Here is an 18234-nt window from a genome sequence, read left to right as displayed (position 1 = left end):
GATATTTCTATGCACATTTTTAGTGTTGAGTTTGAGTATTGATACCAAATGGATGATTGGGTTGTTGTGTAAGTGGAAAGTTAGACCATGACTGATGGGAGTTTTAGGTCTTGTCGTCTTAAACCCATTTCTCTTGCCAGCCTTTTCAGCAGCCTCCTCAGATAACCCCAACAGAGGACGGCTGACATTCAACCATCCATCTTCCCTCGGTACATCCGCAGTCTTCCTCCCTTCCAATCTACAGAGAAGGCAGACGACGTACATCATTGCTGAGAATGTGAACACGGAGTCTAGAAGTCAAACTTAGTTGCTAGTTTTGTGATGAATGCACAGGCCACTCTTTAGTTTCCCCAGGATTTATGTCCAAACTCAAAACCCACGCTTTCAGCACTGCCTGTGATCGAGTTCAACTCCCACCTCACCAACTATTACTTTCTCTTTTTTTCTCTACAGGTGCTCATAACTTGCTTCTCCAGTGGCCGGCCCAGGTGTTAGCGAGGTAAGCGTATACACAATACTCTCTTGGCTTTTACATTCACTCTTCCTTTGAGTTTTTTGTTGCCCTTCCTTCGATAAAGATAGATAGATAGATAGATAGATAGATAGATAGATAGATGATTGGATAGATAGATTGATTGATTGATTGATTGATTGATTGATTGATTTATAGATAGATAACTTTATTTATCCCCGAGGGGAAATTAAGTCATCGTAGCAGCGGTACAGAGCAATCAGAAGTACTAAAAATAAGATAAAATACAAAATATGAACAACAATAAAATAAAATAAGAGTACAGTATCGCAGATAAACACTATATTACAATGTGCTATGTGGATTTTAATGTGCAAGAGAGAGAGAAAGGTGCATTTCATTAAAAACCGGTGGATAAACATCTTGATGTGTGGACAGTGTGTATCCACAGCGCGGGGTACAGATAATAAATAAAGAAATACGCTAAAAACACAATTAAAAACCTAATAAAAACTACAAAATACCGAGAGCTGCTACGATAGGCTGCCACTAGCACGACGCCATCTTGTATTTAAAGCTGTTGCAGTATGTAGCTGGCTCTGGGATTATATAACCAATCACGAAAGCTTCTACTGAATTCAGATTAAGACAAAGACCTGGATGAAAATGGGTAAACGATCTTTTTATTGGTCTTGACACAACGAGCAGTCGTAACTTTGCAGCTTGTTCAAACTGAGAGAATGTAGAACATGTAGACTGCGGTGGAAATACCTTGTCCCAGCATGATGAACTGGATTTACACCATCATATGTCTGGTGACATTATTGAAGCAGCAAATCAGTATTGACTGAAACTGAAGCGTATCTGTTGAGATGGAAGTTGCTTAATGCTCCTTTGGATGATAGCAAACAGGTTTCTGGTTTGGTGTTCAGGGATGTTCCTGGTCCTTATGTCACGGACTTGTTTCCCCAGTCCATCGTTCATCCGTCCATCCATTCTCTCATGCTCTCTATGCTCCCTCCCTTTTTCAGTCTCCTGTGAGTTTTTTCAGCCCCTAAGGGCGCACTCACACTGTCCTTCCGCACCGGGCCAAAACAGGTTTTACGGGTAAAGCCTAGTGCGTTTGACCAGTGTGAGTGCAACCGCTCCGTGCATAACTGCGACCAGCTGGCTGTCCACAGCCCGTTTGAGAGAGGTGGGCTTTTGTAGAGCGCATTTGCACATGTACGAGCACGAGGCCTACGACATAATTTTATGTACACCTGTTCGGACATAGAAAAAAGAAGGATGGACCATGCGCGGACATTTAACAACAACAACAATGGCGGCGAAAGGTTCACGTTGGTGTGATGCGGAGGTGGAGTGTTTACTGCAGATTTGGTCGATGAAAATATTCAAAAACAGTCGACAAGACGCACAAAAACTCAGAGGTCTACGGAAAGATCTGGAAACAAAGCCACGCATCGCCAATGCGTGTGACGTGTTACGGCGTGATGACGTATGGACAGGCAAGAAGCATTTGCGCAAGGCCATGGTAGTGTGAGTACAAACGGGCCTGGCCCGCGGGAGGAGACGAGTACCCTAAAGCCCGGGGCGCGGTGTTGAAGGACAGTGTGAGTGCGCCACAGTAAGACCATCTCTCTGACTCTCCCACGCACTGCCATCTCCTGTTTTCTAACTTGTTTCGTCTCTTTTCCTCCCATTCTCCTTCACTCCCTGCATCACTTTTGAAGTGTTAATGTATCCAACAGGACTCCATGGCTAATAAAGTGGTGTGTGTGTGTGGGGGGGGCTGCCTTAATGAAGCTCCCGAGAAAAGAGACGGTAGAGAGAATAAAAACATGAGGACAGAATTTGGAACAGCAGTGAGGGGAAATGGAAGGAGGGAGGCCAGTTTGAGCTTGATCTGAAGGCAGCTCCCTTGAAAGCAGGAGGGGTGGTGGATCTGTGTGTGTGTACAGATGAAAGGAAATCAATGGAACAACAATGTAATACAAATAGACATCTATTTTCATTTCTATCATCACAGAAATGATGCCGGTTGTAATAGAAATTGTCTTCTGAAGCTTCTTATTCTAAAATGATATTTCAGTTTATTGTCTGGACGCCCTTTTCGCCCCCAATCCTTATTTAAGTATCTTGCCAAGTCTGATCCAAAATTTCATCATATAAGAGCAATACAGTTCACACTTGCAATAACATTGAGTTATATTTGACGGATAAAAGAACACTGCATGTAGAAGATACAGCTTTCGTCACAACTTTGTCTTGTTGTGAGGGCGCGCACTTGTTCTTGTCTTGTCTTGTTCATGGCAGCGCACTCACACTGTCCGTCCGCACCGCGCTCCGTGCTTTAGGGTCCTTGTCCCCCCTCCAGGCCCGTTTGTACTCACACTACCTGGGCCTCGCGCAAATGCTATTTGCTGTCCATACGTCATCACGCCGTAACACGTCACACGCATTGATGACGTCATGGCGATGCGTGGCTTTGTTTCCAGATCTTTCCGTAGACCTCTGAGTTTTTGTGCGTCTTGTCGGCTGTTTTTGAATCTTTTCATCGACCAAATCTGCAGTAAACACTCCACCTCCGCATCACACCAACGTGAACCTTTCACCGCCATTGTTTGAAATGTCCGCGCATGGTCCGTCTTTTTTTTTTCTATGTCTGAACATGCGCACATAAATTACGTCAGAACCGCCGTAGACCTCGTGCTCGTGCTCGTACACGTGCGCACGCTTTACAAAAGTGCGCGAACTTTTTCCCAGACGTTTTCATTCAATATCCTACGAACCTGTTGATGAGAATACATTGTTATAACTAAACTAGAACCAGCCAAGTGCAGAAATGGGGATTGAGAGGGGGACGGGAAAGATGGATGAAGGGAAAGAGATGGGCAGACGACAGACCTGCCCTCATGGAAAGACTGGGCTGTGGGGTGAAGATGATGATGGGTAGATGTAAAACTATTGGAAAAAGCAAACATGAGAGCATCATTTACAAGCAAACATTTGTGAATCAAATGAAACAAAGATACAAAGTTAATGAGGCAAATCAATTTGTAATTTCTTTAAATGTACACCGGTACTCTATTAGCTAACGTCCAACAGGAAATGACAAACTTGGGAGTGTGTTGTCCTAGAAGTGGATCGCTTAATGCAACACTTTGGGCGTCAGAGCGGTCGCTGCAAACTAATAAAGAAAGAACAGAGTCTGTCGCCCAAACTCATTTTCATTAGGATAATTACAGGCAAAGAAATGGTCTGTAGTGATTTATGGCTTCAGTTCATCTGAACAATAGAGCTGTTTTATAAATTATACACTGATACACCAATAGAAAGCTTTACCAAATGACTTTAACCACAAATGGTATTTATCAGTTTCAACATTAAAACATTAAGTACTTTGTTTCCAATTACACTAAAATATAATCCTCATCAGCTAAACATGCAGGAGATTAGCTTTTCTTACTGCCCATTAGAGAGGCCACGAGTTCAACTCCTGCAAAAGACAACGACCGTGTTCAAGTCAAAGGGCCTTTGAGTGGATACCTCAAACAATCGTAACCTATGAGGGAACATAACGAAGCGCCTAGTTAATTCAATACACTGACTGAAACACTATAAACTTGCAGTTAAGGTGGCAAACTGCGATAAACCAGCTGCTACAGCGTGGTGATAAAAAGACTGAGGTGTAACATGGCAGCTGGAGCTGGAGGGAGGGGAAGGAGATACTGGAGTAAGAAAAGAAAGCAAAGGCATGGATGGTCTGTCCTGTCCCGTCCTCCCTCTTTTCGGGGAAAATCAAACAGCCTACTGTGTGTCATCACAACCAAACAGAGGAGAGAAGGAAGGGCAGATGAAGATTAGAGAGGGGTAAAATGAAGGAGATGCAACGACAAGAGGACGCGAGAGGAGCGACAGTGGAGAAAAGTCAAGAAAGAGCACAGCTGTGAAAGATTTGTGGCCGCAATGAGGCGTGAAGCCACGGTAGAGGAGGAAGGGAGTGAGAGAGAGGCGGAGGGTGACTTATAACAGCCAGAGATGGAGAACAAACGTGAGGGACACACAGAGCGAGGCAGATGGGATAAAGGGATGAGATGAGAGCGGTGGAGCAAGAAGCGAAAGGGATTGAGGAGAGTATGTGATGTCGAAAGCTGCTGAAAAGTATTGCAAACTTACGTAACTCCTCCTGACTCCTCTGCTAACAGGGGGGTTGTAGAAACTGCAGTAAATTGGCCGTATTAAAAGTGCTTTTACACCTACAGCTGGGAGCGGGATACTTTGTTTTCTAAGGGCGCACTCACACCGTCCTTCCGCACCGGGCCAAAATAGGTTTTTGGGGTCAAGCCTAGTGCGTTTGACCAGTGTGAGTGCAACCGCTCTGCGCGTAACTGAGGCCAGCTGGCCGTCCACGGCCCGTCTGAGAGAGGTGGGCTTTTGTAGAGCGTGTTTGCACATGTACGAGCACGAGCGTGCGCACGTGTACGAACACGAGGCCTACGGCGGTTCTGAGGTCATTTCCTGTGCGCCTGTTGGGACATAGAAAAAAGAAGGAGGGACCATGCGCGGACATTTAACAACAACAACAATGGCGGCGAAAGGTTCACGTTGGTGTGATGTGGAGGTGGAGTGTTTACTTCAGATTTGGTCGATGAAAAGATTAAAAAACAGTCGACAAGACGCACAAAAACTCAGAGGTCTACGGAAAGATCTGGAAACAAAGCCACGCATCGCCATGACGTCATCAATGCGTGTGACGTGTTACGGCGTGATGACGTATGGACAGCAAGAAGCATTTGCGCCGAGGCCCAGGTAGTGTGAGTACAAACGGGCCTGGGGCGCGGGGGGAGAGGGAGGGGGGGACAAGTACCCTAAAGCCCGGGGCGCGGTGCGGAAGGACAGTGTGAGCGGCCCTCAGGCTCATGTTGCGCAGAAATGCTCAGATTGGATTTTTGTATGCACCTCCTTATGAAGAACACTGCTGCGGCTGCTTGAGAAAATTAAAATAATAATAATAAACTGCCTCTTGTCAAGCAGAACATGTCAAGGCAAAGTGATTTCATCAGATTGAATTTTCTGGTCTAACCAAATAATAATAATAAAACCGCAAAACATCTGAGAGTTAATCCAGAAACACTGACTCAGACCCAACCCTTCATATTGCCCGTTGTATCCATCAGAGGCCTGTTTTATTAAAGCTTTTAGTCGCTGCTGTCACCACACTACTGTAAGTCAGGTCACCGTGCTGGGACATATTGAAGCTAATCACAGATATTTTCATAATCACGGTATCAATGTGCCCATGACGGAGTGCAGCTGCAGGGGAAAGAGTCAGCACCAGGTTATAGAAGGTTCTTGGGTTAGTGTTCATTACTTTTACCTGTGTTTGGAGCTGTTCCTAGAAAAATACATGAGCATTGTGCAGGATTATAACATAAGCATAGTATATATCAACATTTGACTCAATTAATATAACCGTGGATCTGCAGTTTGTCCTGATAAAATAGAATAGTAACAACTTGGTTTTGGTGTCCAAGTAAAAAAATGTGTAACCTGACTCTGCCTGATGGATTGTTCCGCATTTGCTCATTAGATCCACCTGAGAACTTTCATTCGGAGATGTTTTGGTGATTGGATAAACCATCTGTTTATCACCTTTATCACCGCTTTATAACCTACAGACCAAATCAACCAATCAGATCACTGAAGCGTATGACGCGCTAACAGCGTCGAGGCAAAGCTCAGAAAGGAAACAACATGTGGGTAAAGGATATTTTCTGTTTGTGTAACATGAATTTACGGATCAAAGGCCCAATTTCAGGAGCCCGGTCCATATTCAACAGAAGGATCCAGAGAACAAAGAGTTAGTGAGCGGCTCGCTCCATAGCTGCTCATCTCATCCGTGGAAGCCGCCATGTTGTTTACAGTCAACAGTCTCTTCTGGTATCACTTAAATCTGCCTCAAAACCAACTCTGATTGCTTCGGTCGCTTGACAAACTTCTCCAAGTTTTCTCTGCCGCACGTTACCAAACTGATCTGAGAGTAAAATACAGCAGAGCTCAGGATGGTCTCACGGGGCTAAACAAATTTAGAGACCAGCTTGCTTTGATATGCTCTATCTGTCAATATTAGTGTGATTAAAACCTAATATTGACATTTTGGAAGCATATAAAACTCATTTTGCATCTGTATCCATATTTATGGTTCATCACACACAGTTCATATTCATGGCCCTGTTTTCCAACCCCACAGGAGTTTTCACTTTTGCCTAATTACACGTCTGGATCGTGTGTTGGCGTGTAGACTACATACTGTGCTTGATTGACACCCGCCTCACTCCCCTCTTGCACCTGGTAGGCAACTGCTCCTCCCCAGTGTGGGACACTGGAATATACCTATTTTCGTAGGGGCTGTTTTTTTGCATGTCATCATAGGAAAAGCACAGGTGTGATTATTCACATTATGACTGCATCCTGTGTTGTTATGCGGGGGTATAGACCTTTGACATGGAGGACATTTTAATACATCAACGCTGGGAAAAGCTCCGGTAATAAATGGATGATGGTTGAATCCCATTTACTGCTTCGTTTTCAGGTTTCTCATGTGCTGCACGCTCGCTCACTGTCACTGCTGAGGCCTACTGGGACACTTGAATACAATGTTGCTGTCGTAAATGTTATTGGCACCACCTGTGCTTTTCCTACGATGACAAGTCAAACGGCTTATTGGGCATATTCTCCCCCTTTGTATTTGTTTTCTTTAGTTTGAACTGATCTTTTCCTGCTATGACAAGTCAACATGTTTGCCATTAAAACATTTAAGTATTTTTTCTCGAAATAGCTTGATGAAAGCCTAACGGCTGCTTGCAGGTTGTGCAGTTGTAAACCATGGTTGTTTGATTTGTGGCCAAAAGGAAACAAAGAGGAAAGCTCTGTTGATGTTGCCTATTATTCAGCAGAGCAGGGTTCACCTCCTTCACAGCTTCTTTCTGTTATATCAGTTACAGTAAGGGCGCACTCACACTGTCCTTCCGTACCATGCCCAAACTGGTCAAACGAGCTAGGCTTTACCCGCAAAACCTGTGTGAGTGCAACCGCTCCGCGCCTAGCTGCGGCCAAAATCTGGAGTGTTTACTGCAGATTTGGTCGATGAAAAGATTCAAAAACAGTCGACAAGACGCACAAAAACTCTGAGGTCTACGGAAAGATTTGGAAACAAAGCCACGCATCGCGATAACGTCGATCAATGCATGTGACGTGTTACGGCGTGATGACATATGGACAGGCAAGAAGCATTTGCGCGAGGCCCAGGTAGTGTGAGTACAAACGGGCCTGGAGGGGGGACAAGTACCCTAAAGCCCTGGGCATGGTGCGGAAGGACAGTGGGAGTGCGCCCTAAGATGAAAAACAATATATCTGGACAAAATGAAATCATTGGGCTAATAACAATCAAATAAATAAATGCATGATTAGCAACCCTCTCCCTTTTAATAAGTACCATCCATATTCATACAGTACATGCATAAATACAGTAGAGCCCAAAGAAACAACAACATGTGAGCTGGTTGGAAACATGCCCCTGCCTTTAGAACCTCACGCAGTCATACTTTAGCTGAAGTGGTGCTCACGAGTCACGACGAGGCACGGTAATTTGAAAATAAACACATTGTGAGTACATGGTAACCAACCCAATCAGAGCCTGAGATGCAATAAAAACAATTTACCAAACACACAGTGAGTTGAATACCTCATGTGACAGCTGTCGACATTCAAAATGAACTCAATGCAATGTTTTGATGGTTGTCTGATTATACTGCGAGAACCGATTATGTCCCTGCTAGTAATTCATCGTAATGGACTTAAAGTACGCGGGCTTGTTTTGTTGTGTGTGTGTGTGTGTGTGGGTGATGATAGCGAGCAGAGAAGACAGTCGTGTATGTCACCACGCTTGAGCAGACAGCCTTCACCAGATGGGTGGCCTTTGTGTGTGTTAACCAGCGAGTGTGGGTTTGTGTCGTGTAGGCTGTTGTTTGTGTGATGTGCCAACGTGTAACTGCAGCTGTAAGTGAAACATTGCGAGTAAGCCGCTGCTGTGAAATCTCTCTCCGGGGGGTTCAAGTTCCCTCTCTTCTTCCTCTCTTCTCCCCTGCTCTACATCTTCCTGTGTGCAACCATGTCGCACTCTCCCACATACATACAGCTGCATACGCTCGCCTGATATCTATGCATGTATTCCAACTCATGAAGGTGGTGCGTAATATTCACCTCACGCACTTATTTCTGATGCGGTTGCCACGGTGAGCTTTTGTTGTTTCTCTTATCTCTTCTATACTCTTCCTCATCAGGAAACGCCCGCCCACTGTTCTCTCTAAGAGCCTCTGTGCTTCTCTGTAACTCATTTACATCTTCAGCCCGTGGCCTATTTATATAAATGATGGAGCTCTTCCCTCACCGCGTGCGTCAAGAAAAGCGTGTCAGATATTGTTATCCTCGCACAGTACAACACTAAAACAACACTAGTCATCCTAGCCGAAGGAAAGTCTCATCTCTTGTGCTGTTGTGCAAATATCTCAGCCATACGAGGCGACGCCACGGGGACTCAAATAAAGGTCGCATGGCTGAGAGGGTGGCAGAAGCCTCAGATCTGCAGCACTAGAAAGAAATTGCATTGTTAGAAAGCAATGAAATGCTTTGGATATGAAGTAGCTGTCAGCACGGTTGCCTCACACCAGCGAGCGGTTGTCTTTTATGAGCTTTTATAAAGAAATGATAAGATGAAAGAAATCGCATTACATCCAAAAACAACCCCACTGTCATCGGGCCCGAGAATTCACGGCACATTCGTCTTTGTTGTAACATCATTGAAATGACTTATTGTACATCGACATGTCAACCAATTCAGTTTATTTCCGTGCTCAGTCGACACAAGACCAAGTTATAAAACACAGTAACACACCGTCAGTTAGTGCAATGGCACTTTATTTTCCGCGTACTCTTTATTTCACTCATTCTGTATCTATGACGTGTGTGGCGTCCTTCTTTGTCATTGGAAGTGTTTTGATGTGATTTAGTCGTCTACCATTCACATGATTCATGACTTCTGTTGTTTTCAAGTTGAGATGTTTTAGTCCTAGGCCCAAAGAAGTTTTTATGTTTGTTTTATTGGTTTTATAAAACTATGTATACTTAAGTCTACACTAAAGGGATTTGGTGTTTTAAGGGTGACAGCGGCAGAAAAGGGGCATTGTGGGAGACATACCACAGTAATGTAGTCGAGAGAGAGAGAGACTTTGTGTTTTTATTTGTTTTTTTGTTTACCTGCTCATCTTTCTGTCCGTGTCTTATTTATGTATTTTAAAATATGAAATTGTTTATTTAAAAGACAAAAATATGATTTAAATTAAAAACACATGCATCATTAAAACAAAGTGTCCCGGTCCTAAACTATACTATACTTTATTTCAACATCTTTATCACGTGAAGAACTTTGGGATATTGACTCTTAAAGGTGATTCATCAGATTATAATAAGTTTTTTTATTATTATATTAATAAAGACACATGTGTCTCTAATAACACAGAAGCTGCACACTGTTATTAGAGAAATAACAGTTTTATTCTTTAAAAGAGAGAGAGAGAGACTTGGTGGGTGCTGACGTCTATGCATCAGTAACGGGGGGGGGGGGCAGTGTTATTGTTTAGTCTATTAGAATACCAATCAACCATACTGCTAATTTACTAGTGACACCTTTGGGAGCCGATCCCAGCTGACATCGGGCGTGAGGCGGGGTCCACCCTGGACAGGACGCCAGTCTATCACAGGACACATAGAGACGAACAGAGACGGACAACCATTCACACCTACGGGTGATTTAGAGTCATCAATGAACCGAACACCTGCACGTCTTTGGACTGTGGGAGGAAACCGGAGAACCCGGAGAACACCCACGCAGACACGGGGACAACATGCAAACTCCACACAGAAGGGCCCCAGACAGGATGCGAACCTGTAACCTTCTCGCTGTGAGGCGACAGTGCTAACCACCACATCACCGTGTCGCCCACCGGGGTATTAAAACTCTGATTTTACCCTGGGTACGGTGTTTACATGGTGTTTGAGAAACTGGAGTATGCCCTTTACCCTTTTTTTAAATTGTTACGTGAACGCACCGAGTGATTGCGTTTCAGGTCCTTATCGCTGACTCAGGTTGATTAAAAAGAAAAACCAAAGCATTCCTGAAATAATTTTCCATCAGTCTCTTCAACTAAATATATACTGAATATAATCAAAACATCCCTTTAATCAACGACTGCTAAGGGTTTAAGAGTGCAGCGTTTCATGTGGAAGGACAATGATGGCACATCACACCTGCTGTTTTAAAACAGGCACAACTAGAACGTGAGTCAGAGCCTGTAGTGATTTATCATTTTCCTTTAGCCAGTCACTTGTGACGAGCCCTTAAAGACCCTGTTTTCATTAAAATTACCAACAACTCGCCTTGAGCGACCTCATTTGCATAGAACTCTCATGTGTTTGGACCGAGTCTCATCCAACCATGGTACCATTCTAACACTGCACTGGGCACAATAACGCCAAACGGACGGGCAGAGCACATTTCAATGTCACTAAAATACAAATATGCAGGAGGAGTGCCTTTCCCACAACAGACACAGAGGCCAAAATGTCAAAACCAAAATTTGGATGCTTCCTGGAGATAATTGCCATTTTTTAGTCAGTCAGGTTCTGGGAAATGATTTATTTGTGAATGACGTAGTTGTACTACTGAAGCTAGAAGATTCTTGATTGGTGTCAAACAGAATTATTAACTAGTTACACATGTTTTCATCTTCAGGCTGACGTTGCCTGCACTCTAACTGATTTCCATGGGGGAGGGGGATTCAATGTTACTAAACCAAAAAGAGACTTCTAGTGTCGTAGCCTCGTCTAATAGACTTCTTATCTTATCTTAGTCAGAGCAGGCTAACTTCTGGTTCAGCGCTTTGCTAGCTTGAATGGGGATAAACTCATTGAATTGTGCAGCTCTTCTAGACTTTCCGAAATATTATTGGACTGAATGGATCCAATGTTGATGATGAAACGAGTCACTTCACAGAGGTTGCAATGCTCAAAGCAATGTATCCACTCTTTTACAGCTGCAATAGAAGCAACCAGAGAGTCACTGTGGAAGCAACGGAACAGGCCAAGTTGTGATTGGCCAGTGATGTAAACACACATCTCGACAATGATGTTAGTCCCTCCGCGGTGCTCAGTGTCTTTGTTATTAAACCAAGAAACTGCAATTTCGCGTCACGATGCCAGACGAATCGGTTAACTCTGTGGAGTGGGTAGATTCAAACCTCTGGACCCAGCAAAGAACGTTCATCCCTTAACATGTTTAATATAGCAGCTTGCACTCCTATTGAAGGAAACATTATCTGAACTATGCTCTATTTTGGGGGGATCTTAGGTTTTCGTTTTTTGAATGCAGTGTCAATGGTGTCACTCTGGAATGAAGACCTCAGTACAGGACTATTATGAGACAACGTTTATGTCAAACTTTACCTTGAAAACAGGTTGTGTTGGTAAGTATCATTAATGTGTGCTGTCCCAAGAAGACACACACATTTTTTGAGGGACTAAGGGACTGGTATACTTGAGGAACTCGGAGTAGAGCCGCTGCTCCTTTGCGTTGAAAGGAGCCAGTTGAGGTGGTTCAGGATCATCTGGTAAGGATGAACCCTGGGCGCCTCCCTAGGGAGGTGTTCCAGGCACGTCCAGCTGGGAGGAGGCCTCGGCGAAGACCCAGGACCAGGTGGAGAGATTAGATCTCCACACTGGTCTGGGAACGCCTCAGGATCCCCCAGTTAGAGCTGGTTACTGTGGCCCGGGAAAGGGAAGTTTGGGGTCCCCTGCTAAAGCTGCTGCTGATTTCAAAGTGGCTGTGATATGGTAGTCACACTATGCCCATAGGACTGTTTAAATATATCTATCCTTGATCTGGGGTCAGCAGAAATGCCATACAGTGGAACAGATACAGATGACAACAAGAATGAACCATTGATAGAGAAACCTGCATGTTTCTGAGGATTATCTTTAAAAGAGCCGCGTGTTCTCGCTCTAAGAGCTTCACTTCGTTCTGATACTAACTCATCGCCACGCTACAATATCTGTCAAACCCAACGCACACAGATATTCAATAGAGCTGTAATGATACGCTCTGAGCCATAGTTTAGCATTCAATTACAAACAGCAGAGGACCTTTAGGGAGGGCTGTGCTCAATACCACCCTTAATCCCGTAGATGGTTAAAAGTGCCTAATCCCTGTCGTGGTAAGGCCTTTATGTGGCCGTTTAAACTCGCTGTTCGCTTAGAAAGAAACCTCAGCCGCGACACGCCTAACCGGATTAAACAGCGCGGCGTGTGCACAACGGCATAATACTGCTGCGAGGAAATAGAGACGTCGCTCCCATAGGCACCACTACACTGATTCTGTGAGCATGAGTGTGTGTGTGTGTGTGTGTGTGTGTGTGTGTGTGTGTGTGTGTGTGTGTGTGTGTTTGCAGGACTAATAAAGTGATGGAGATTTGAAGTACAGAGCTCCTGGTGGTGCTGCTGAATATACTGTGTGTGTGTGTGTGTGTGTGTGTGTGTGTTTGCAGGACTAATGAAGTGATGGAGATTTTAAGTACAGAGCTCCTGGTGGTACTGCTGAATATACTGTGTGTGTGTGTGTGTGTGTGTGTGTGTGTGTGTGTGTGTGTGTGTGTGTGTGTGTGTGTGTGTGTGTGTGTGTGTGTGTGTGTGTGTGTGTGTGTGTGTGTGTGTGTGTGTGTGTGTGTGTGTGTGTGTGTGTGTGTGTGTGTGTGTATGCCTTTTTAATGTGCTCTTATTCAGCTGCAGAGATCCATGACATGCGGTCTGGTGTATGTTTATGAGAAATGTCTATAACTGACATGCTTGAGTAAGCCAGACTGTTTGTGACTCTTGCTTGTCAATGCGTATGTATGTGTGTGTGTGTATGTGTGTTTGTGTGTGTGTTTGTTTGTGTGTTTGTTTGTGGAGCCGGGCTAAATAGATTCCCTCCATCTTAATAGAGCTGGAACCACAAGGTTAATGAACAGGCGATGTTCAGACGATGCCAGAGCACTTAAAGTACATTCATCAGAGTGTAAACCAGCAATGCACGACACATTCATATGCAAATGTGAACAGCTTTTAGTATCTCTGTGAGAACCAGTTTGAGTTTTACTCGACAGTGTAATAGTAAGGATATTTCTGGGGAGGAAAATTAAAGCTCAATTAAAGCTGTTCACCTAAAATAACAACCTGTGTTTTCCGACAAGCATCTTATTGTGGCCATACGACTGTGCAACAAGGGCGGATGGGTAGAGTGTGTGACTTTAACACAGAAGGCCTTGGTTCACATACGATCTCCTACCGACCATCAATGTTGTTTTCTTTTAACCACGACCCCCAACATTATCTGACTTCAGTGTTTGGGCTTTGGCAGAAAGCCCGTGTTATAAACTTATAATGCAGCGTTTGAAATATACGCTGTTTACCAGGCAGGGGTGGTTTAATTAACGACACAATCAAGACTCATTATGGGGGAATGTAGGATTAAAGCGGGTGGCTGTGGCTCAAAAAGAGGTAGAGAAGGTCGTCAATCACCTGCTCCTCTAGCGTGCATGTCAAAGTGCCTGGGGGGGGTGAGACACCATGTGAAAGACCTGCAGGAAGTGAGAAGTGAAGTGAAAAGTTTTAAGAGTTTCATCTTTTTTTTTTTTGCATCCGAGTGAACTGGGCGCAATCACACTGTCCATCCGTACCGTGCTCAAACAGGTTTTACGGGTAAAGTCTAGTTCGTTGGACCAGTGTGAGTGCAACCGCACCACGCCTAACTGCGGCCAGCTTGACAGCCACGCAGCGTTTGGGAGAGGTGGGCTTTTGTAAAGCACACATGTACGAGCACGAGCGTGCGAACATTTGCGAGCACGAGGCCTACGGCGGCTCTGACGTCATTTCCTGTGTGCCTGTTGGAACGTAGAAAAAAGAAGGAGGGACCATGCGCGGACATTTAAAACAATGGCGGTGAAAGGTTCACGTTGGTGTGATGCGGAGGTGGAGTGTTTACTGCAGATTTGGTCGATGAAAAGATTCAAAAACAGTCGACAAGACGCACAAAAACTCCGAGGTCTACGGAAAGATCTGGAAACAAAGCCACGCATCGCCATGACGTCATCAACGCGTGTGACGTGTTACGGCGTGATGACGTATAGGCAGCAAGAAGCATTCTCCGAGGCCCAGGTAGTGTGAGTACAAACGGGCCTGGAGGGGGGGACAAGTACCCTAAAGCCCGGGGCACGGGACGGACGGACAGTGTGAGTGCGCCCTAAGAAGAAACTGTATGGAATAATTTAGCAAAAGTCACCTTTTTATGTGCACATAAGCACGTTCTGTGGCGTGCGTTACTGCGGCTTGTGTTCAACATCACTTCAGTTATTAAATCATCAGCAGCACGTTGCTGTTTCGCACAACCTACTGTGTCCAGTTGTTTTATGAAGCGGCCACCCCTCACTGTGAGTTTGGTTTGATCGACTCACAGCTTGAATCCATGATGTCTTTTTATAGTAGTTGGTTTTACTTATCAACTTGTATCTTGAATTACGGACTGGCAGCAAAACGGGAATCATTCAATTAATTTAGTCCGACCAGAAAATGGGATAAAACTAAACGATCACAGCGGGGTGTTTCAGAAGCACCCCCAGCAAACTGCAGCGCTTTGAGTGATCAGAAGACTAGAACGGTGCTATACTGTATAGTGTGCATGCAACTCCACTGCTACGGTCAGGGTATGTGATGCTTGTATGCTTCATTATCAAAGCCAGTGACAAAGAATCTACTTGGTGCTTTAGTTTAAAGCCCCTTTTTTCTCTCACACACTTTTAAAGGGCTGTTTAATTGAGACAAAGGTGAGAGTCAATAGGGGGCAGAGGAAAACATCATGTAGCTGAAGGTCTTCACATGTATGGGAGCACAAAGATGCCAGTGTGTGTGTGTGTGTGTGTGTGTATATGAGTCCATTATGAATACAAATGTGTTTCTGCGTCTGTGTTGGAAATGTACAAGAGCTGCACAAAGCCAGGGCTGTATAGTCTTGCATCACTGCATGTGTGTGTGTGTGCGCGTGTGCGTGTGCGTGTGCGTGTGTGTGTGCGTATGTTATTGTACATGTGTCAGTGAGTGATCGTATAAGGGTTGAGGCCTCCTTTCATGTGTTAACATGCATCTGAAGCCTGTAGGAAAGATAAGTCCCAAGAGCCTCTTTCATTCTTCTCTCTCTCTCTCTCTCTCTCTCTCTCTCTCTCTCTCTCTCTCTCTCTCTCTCTCTCTCTCTCTCTAGTGACTGCGGAGGAAATCTTTTCTTATCCTGTAACAATGGCTTAAATTAAATTTTCAGTCTGCTACACCACGCTTTTGCATGACTATCACCTCAGTAATTACAGATCATTCACTTTTAAGTTGCCGGGGTTCACAAAAGAGGAAGGAGCAGAGTGAGAGGGGGGGTGCTATTTGTACATGAGAGAGAGAGAGAAAGAGAGAGAGAGAGAGAGAGAGAGAGAGAGAGAGGGGGGCAGTGTGAAAGCAATTCTGATACCCACTATAAACCAATCTGGTGTAATGGGCTCCCACATGGAGCCGAGATGACTTGCCCACTTTTAATGACTCTGCTACATCAAACATGGGAGCTGCCAAAAGGCGGCACCGACTTTTCATCATCTTTCTCTCGCACGCTGTCCTCTTGCTCCTGCCTTCCCTCACTTCACCTCTTATCTCCTCCCTCCCTCTCTCATGCGTCACTATTTTGGGTGAGGGGATCAGAGATAAAGAAGGAGGGAAAGACAGCGGTGCAGAAAGAGGTAGAGAGAGTTGGAGGGTTTCATCTCTTTCGGCCCTTTGCTCTTTTAATATTTAATCCACACGTGGGATTTCTTCTCATTCAGAGGTGGCCGCTGTGACGCTGGTGTGAGCGTTTGCTGTGTCTCCGTCTGCACTCATAAATTAATCTAGTTTGGCCTCGGTAACATATCCGTGCTCCAGTTACCTCACTTTGATAAGACACTAGAACGGACTTTGTCTTATCCCTAGGTAACAGTGTGAGCGTACTTGTCTTTGTTAATATCCTGATCCTGGATCAGGCACCTTTGGTCTGTAACCGGGTCATCCTGGATGCCATCAAGCCACTTAAATTTGAACTGCGGTCACATTTTGACACGGACAACGAGTAAGATTTAAACAGATATTTAATCGACGAAAACCAGAAACAAACAAAAACCAGGGAACGGGGAAACAGGTACAGGGTCCGGACGTGAGTCACATCCGGCTCTTTATCCGGGCGTTGACGAGGAGATGAGCCACAGCTGGGCGGAACCACGCCGACCCGCTCCAACAGACAAACACACGGGGAAAGACACAAGCAGGGAGACACAGACAGAGGGAGACAAACTCATACAAAAGGAAGAAGGAAGAGACAGACAGGACCGGAGTCCTGACATATTGTATTTAATGATATAGTCAGTGGGCTTTTGTATTATGATACTAGTGACCATCTTCCTGTTTTCATGGTGTATGATCGCAGTTATAGATTGAGGACGGATAAATCAAATATCAAATTCACACGAATAAGAAGAGAAGAATCAGTTAATGCATTCAAAGATGACCTATTAGCTCAAAACTGGGATTCAGTTTTGAAAGAAAATGATATAGATATACCTCATAATACATTTTTAGATATGTTTACAGGAATGTATAATAACAAGGACTATGTCTATGTCCCAACAGGCGCACATAAATGACATCAGAACCGCTGTAGGCCTCGTATTCGTACACGTGCGCACGCTCGTGCTCGTACATGTGCAAACACGCTTTACAAAAGCCCACCTCTCCCAAACGGGCCGTGGACGGCCAGCTGGCCGCAGCTAGGCGCGGAGCGGTTGCACTCACACTGGTCAAACGCACTAGGCTTTGACCGTAAAACCTGTTTTGGCCTGGTACCTAAGGACAGTAGGGATGTGGTGGTAATCTACGTAGTAGTCACAGCTGCCCTGGCAGACTGACTGAAGCCCGGCAGCTAATCAGCGCTTCCGACCACCAGATCATACACGTTCACACGAGGCAAGGTCACAACGACCATGACACAAGTAGGACGGGGCGGGGATTGGGCCCTTCTATTATTTCTCTACTAACTGAGCCACAGTCGCCCCGGTGCTGAAAGTTAAAGGGGGACACATGGAGCACAAATTTGAAACACCATACAGAAACGCACCTTGCAATATAACCGGTTGAATGGTACCAACCCATATTCATAAAGAATATAACATGGAATCACAACACACCATATCGTTGTCCACACCTCATATATTCGTTAGAGGCCGGTGCAAAGCAAAATTACTCTCTGTTTTACCTGACGGGGTACATTGAACAGCCTCTGTTGGGGGGGTTGGTGAGGAGGCTGCTGCTGATGATACTGCTGGAGTTGTTGGGCTGTATTGATCTGAGAGTGTAGACACTAAAAAGAGCATGGGAGAGATAGAGGCTGATTAAACAAGTGTTATGTGATCATGATAAGATGCCAAGATAACCAACGTTGAAAATGGCTCCCTGTGACTGACCTGCCATACTGCTGATAGCGTGGAGGAGACTACCTGCTGAGAGGCTGACTGCTTGAACTGAACAGAACAAGTTGCTCATTTGATCATGTG

The sequence above is a fragment of the Echiichthys vipera genome, assembly GCF_963691815.1.
Source record: "Echiichthys vipera genome assembly, chromosome: 2".
In the NCBI taxonomy this organism is placed as follows: Eukaryota; Metazoa; Chordata; class Actinopteri; order Perciformes; family Trachinidae; genus Echiichthys; species Echiichthys vipera.
Note: the sequence above shows the minus strand (reverse complement) of the source record.